This window comes from Cornus florida, unplaced genomic scaffold (genome assembly GCF_030987335.1).
Source record: "Cornus florida cultivar Cherokee Brave unplaced genomic scaffold, ASM3098733v1 CherokeeBrave_3.0.0_Hap2_Chr09, whole genome shotgun sequence".
Classification (NCBI taxonomy): Eukaryota; Viridiplantae; Streptophyta; class Magnoliopsida; order Cornales; family Cornaceae; genus Cornus; species Cornus florida.
The window spans coordinates 48,344,939-48,350,938 of record NW_026775579.1 but is presented as its reverse complement, the minus strand read 5'-3'; positions in this window follow the sequence as shown (position 1 = coordinate 48,350,938).

Here is a 6,000-nt window from a genome sequence, read left to right as displayed (position 1 = left end):
GATTATGGGAATTTAATTGATATGTATAGGTGTTACATATATATTTTTAAAATCAATCTACAAGTGGATCTGTGACCCAAGAGGGTTAATTAGCATTTATAGAATTTTTAGTAATATTCTGGAATTTTTCTATAATTTATGGATTGTTTTATAATTTTCTGATATTTTTTTAATTATATATATATATATATATATATATATATATTTATTTATGTGTATAAATATAATATACATATATACTATACACGAATTGGAGGATGCTATATATCGGCGCATCAGATTGGGGGTGCAATCCAGTGCAATGCAGTTTAGAGTAGGATGGTGTGGATGCGTATCTGGGCCACTAATGCATGGGGATGATGGTTAGAACCGATCAGGTGTGGCGTGGCGTACACTTGTTATGGAACACACGGATCTGGACCATTGAAGATGGCAGATTGATTCAGTGCAGCGCGCCCATAGGGACGGGGTGCAATAGGCCAATGGGAGCAAACCGCGTCACCAAGAAAGGTAGCCAGCGCGCGTGGCTGCGCGCGCGCGCGCGTGGTAGCGCGTCTTAGCGGGTGGATGTGCGTGAGGCCACCTGACAGTATGTGGTGGCGCGTGGAAGCGCGCGAGGAATGTTTGGAAACTTCTGGCGGCGCGTGGTGGCGCTTGGAGAGGTGTTTGGGGCCTCGGAAAATTCCTATGGGGTCCAGTGATGTTCCAGAGTTGATTGTAAGCTTGTTGGTGTTGAAATCAACCCTCAAATGATGTGTTATTGGTGTTCGGAGAGTTATAGAATATCACCACGGTATTTACTGGGCGTATATATAATTAATTAATAACTTGTGATGGAATGAGGTATAAATATATCTATATATATATATATATTTATATGTATGGTTTATTTAGTTTATGAGTTGTGTGGATAGTTGTACATATATATGATTTAAATAATCAATGATTATTATTGATGATATTATATATATATGTATGTATATATATTATTTAAGAGTATTAATATTAATATTCTTATTTGGTATAAAGGAGTGGTTGATTAAATCATAATAGGCTAATTATTAAATTATTGATATGCAAATAATATGCATGAGGTGTCTATGTATGATTTAGGTTGTTGTTAAGTTTAAATTGGGTACATGATTGAATTGTAGGCATGGATAAGTTGCCGTAGGCGTAAATATATTGCCTAAGTATTGGTATGAATAAAATACATATATAGGAAGTATGGATGAGTTGCTAGTTTAAAAATATAAATATATATGTTTGTAGAGGCATGGTTGAATTACCTATGTTTAAATATGCATACATGGAGGCATGGTTGAATTGTCAATGTATAAATAAATATACCTGTTGGGGCATGGTTGAATTGCCAATATATAAATAAATATATTTGTAATGGCATGGTAGATTTGCCAAAGCATAAGTTAATGGCTATGCATATTAGATGTTTAAATTGTATCCATTGTTATTATATGTATAGGTTGGGTTAAGATTGGATGTTCTTAAATTATAATAATTTAATACTTACAAGTTAGTGTATTACTTTATATATATTAATAAAGTAATACTAGTGGAGACATGAATGATTTGTCAAAGCTTGAATATTGAATATGTGATTTAAATAATTACAGTTATTACTAGGAATGAGATTAAATGTATTATTCCATTAATTATGTTTTATTATTTAAATAGATAAATAATCATTCAGGATGGGATTAAGGTTTAAGGAACTTTTCTTTAAAAGAAATAGTGGATTGGTGTAGGTATGATTAATATTTAATTATTGTTTATGGGTTTTGAAAATTAATGAACCTAGTAATAGATGTGGGTAGGGTATTATATATAATTATTTATATATAAGTGTATCATTGTTTATTAAAGTAAAAGTTTTATTATGTTTGGTTTTGATCAGAGATGATCTACTTATTGGTTTTCAGGGGCCTGGTAGAGTGAACTTGGTCGTAGGGTTTAACCCACGATTTATTTTTCAGGTTATTAGAAATTCAAGTCTAAAGGTTGAGGATCCGCAGCTTGAGGACTTATCCACTCTTTCGGTTTATTTAAAAGTAGGATATTTTTATTCTTTCATTTGTTATTAGTATTTAATAATGAATTTCTAGATAATGGATTGTTGGTTAAAGGGTCCTTGAGTTACAGGATTCCCGTGTTGTAAATTTTGGGAGAAATATTAATGGAACTTTTATTTAATAGATTTCCTTCAGCGAGTTATTTATTCTTTATTATTCATCTTTGTACTCTATGCTTGTTAAATATTTTAATTGCTTTGATATTCCTTAATTTCGTGCGCGGATTTGAACAACCAATGTTCCGAAATTAGGGGGTATCACAAAAGCCTGCTGAAAACTCTTCCAGAATCCCGATACAAAGATCGAATCCCTATTCGATATAATAGATAATGGTATGCCATACAACTTCACAATCTCTGTTATGTAGAGTCTCAACAACTGTTCTGAAGTGTAATCAGTGCGAATAGGCAAAAAATGAGCTGATTTGGTCAACCTATCAACGATGACCCAAATGGAATTGTGATCCTTAAATGAATTAGGCAATCGCTCAACAAAATCCATATAAATGCTTTCTCATTTTCACTCTGGTATAGGTAGTGGCTGTAGAGAACCTGGCGGTCTCTGATGATCAATCTTGACCATCTGACAAGTACTACACTAAGAGACAAAAATAGTAATGTCCTTCTTCATACCTGCCCACCAAAACTACCGCTTCATATCCTGATACATTTTGTCTCCTCCTGGATGAACAGAAAACTCAGAACAGCGAGTCTTAGTCATCACGTCCTTCCTCAACTCATTAGCATAAGGTACTACCAACCGCCCCTTATACCTTAAGCCTATATCAGTCCCAACATGATAGAATAGAACCTCCCAAGAAGCTATCTCTGTAACCTTATCAATGCACTGCTGATCTGTGAGTTGTGCCTTCAATACCTTATGAATGATCGAAGGTGTAACTACCATGCATGCCATAAAAGCATCGAAAAACTCATCAACGATCTTCGAAACATTTCATTCAGTAGCAAATAATGCAGAAAGACACGCAGAAGTTCGACAACTGAGTGCATCTGCCACCACATTCACTTTCCCTGGATGGTACTATATAGAGAAATGATAGTCTTTCACAAATTCTAACTATCGGCGCCGTCTCATATTCAGCTCCCACTGAGTGAACAAATACTGCAGACTCTTGTGATCACTAAATAATCTGAAAGATTCTCCCAACAGATAATGCCTCCAAATACGTAAGGCAAAAACCACAGCTGCCAACTCTAAATCGTGTGTTGGAAAATTAAGCTCATGAGGCTTAAGTTTATAAGATCCATACAAAATTGGTCGTTCTTCCTGCATCAAAACACACCCAAGACCTTGCAAGAAGCATTTGTGTAGACATGATACTCTATCCCACTTTGTGAAGTAGACAGTAACGGTGCAGAAGTCAACTTATTCTTTAGCTCATCAAAAGCTTTCTGACAGTGTTCATCCCATACGAACCGTACACCCTTCTTAGTCAAATGAGTGAGTGGTCCCGTTACCTTCGAGAACCCTCGAATGAATCTACGATAGTATCTTGCCAGTCCCAGAAAACTCCAAATCTCTATAGGTGTAGTAGGCTGTCCCCACTCTACCATTGCTGAAACCTTGGCTGGATCCACCGCTATCCCCTTCTCTGACACTACGTGATCCAGGAACTTCACTTATCTCTGCCAAAATTCACATTTCTTGAACTTGGTATATAACTGGTGTTGATGCGTAGATCCTCACGACTCGGAACAACGGTGTTTACCTGCAAAACAAAGGGACGTCATTTCGAATGGCACCGGTGGGGTACCAGCCAAGGACCCTCCGACGATCAAGTTAGTACTTGTAATCGTATCACATAATAACTATGTATCTTTTGTTTAGGAGTTTTTTCTCATACCTTTATTGCCCGGTAGGATTTCCTTCTTATAGTCGCTCTCCCTCGGTTTATTTGCGGGATCAGAGGAAATCCGCCTGTACAAGATCAGAAGAGATCTGTTCATTGCCATATTTGTAGGGATATGATTTAACCCTTTTGACTTCCTTGTGCTAGGATTATCCTTACCCTGTTGAACCACGTCGTCTTTCATTATCCTGGATAAGAAATATCATCATTCTTATCCAGTGAAATCGTTATATTTGATAACGAAATATTATCGCTCAAAAGTAGAAGAGGTCCGGTCAACGTTTAGTTGCCTTTTATCGTTAGGTCAAGGTAGGTCTATTTTTCCCTATCAACTGGTGTTCACGAAACGTCTGCAACATCGTGCAAAGATGTCTAGCATGATCATCTTCTATCCTAGAATATATCAAAATATCATCAATGAAGGCAATGATAAACTGATCTAAGTAAGCCCTGAAGAATCTGTTTATTAAATCCATGAAAACTACTGGTGCATTAGTCAATCCGAAAGTCATGATACGAAACTCATAAGAACCATATCTAGTGAGAAATGCTATCCTATAAACATCCTGCTCCCTAACCCGAAGTTGATGATATCCAGAATTCAGATCAATCTTAGAGAAATATGTAGCTCATTTCAGCTGATCAAAAATATCATCGATCCTAGACAAAGGATACTTGTTACAAATAGTAACCTTATTCAATTCCCTATAATCTATACACAGGCGAAGTGAACCATCCTTCTTCTTCATAAACAAAACTGGTGCTCCCTAAAGTAAAGTATTCCTACGATTAAAACCATGACTGAGCAATTACTGAATCTGATCTCTCAGCTCACGCATCTCTACTGGTGTCATCCTGTATGGTGCCCTAGCAATAGGCATAGTGCCTGGAGCTAAATAATAAAGTCTATCTCTCGACTAGGTGAAAACCCTGGAATCTCTTGAAAAACATCTGGAAATTCTTGTACAACTGGTATGCTATCCAGTGACCCAGTAATCTCCTTCTCGGTCTCCTTATCCATATAAAACAAATAAGTACTAGAAACCTCGTTAGAACATGGCATAACAACGACATACATATCTTGACGAGGTATAGTGAAAATAATAGACCTATCATAACAATTAACTTGGGCATGGTAATGAGATAACCAATCCATCCCGAGTATCACATCATAAGTGTGCATGTCCAGGACCAATAGATTGGCTAGAAATCGAAGTCTACCAATATCTAGTGTCACAGGCCCATCACTCTCATGTAAAATAGTTGTATCGCCCATAGGTATAGAAATACCATGAGGTCTATCGCACACTCGCGTTGTCATCCCAGATAATACAACAAAAGTACTAGACACGAATGAATGTGTAGTACCCATACCAAATAAAGCATGACCAGATCTACCATGAATAAGAAACACTTAATAGCCTGAGGCGCCTGAACATCCTGTGGCATGGGGTTATACACCCTGCCATAATGCAACTATTGCGGTGCCTGTCCCTGAGGTTGTGGTAGTGTTGGTAAAGTCGGATACGTCTATCCCTGAATCCGTGGAATCTGTGAAGCAGGTAAAGGTAATGGTACCCTCTATTCCTACTGCACATGTTGTCCCTGTCCTGCTTTAGGATACTGCCTGGAAGTATGACCAAACTCTCCACAAGTATAGCAACTCCCTTGGAAAGTGCCAAATTTCCTCCTCTGTTGGTTATCCTGTGGCTGACCCTGTCTTGCTTGTGGTCCCCCTTTTTGCTGCCTCTGAATAGGTGCCCCATCTCCGTGAGCATCTGAACTACCCTTGTGCTTCTTCCAAGAATGTTGTCCTTGAAATTTGCCCTTATCATTGTGTCGATATCCATTGCCGATCCCTTTCTCAGCTGGCTGATTAGCAGAGTCTCTATCACCTCGCTTCTCACCCCTAGCCTATCTGAAGTCCACAGTCAGCTGATACTGCTATAGAGCAGCATCTACCACCTGAGCATAAGTAGTGTAGGCTAGACTACCCGTAATAGATCGCTTAATAGACCATATAAGCCCCTTAACGAAGCT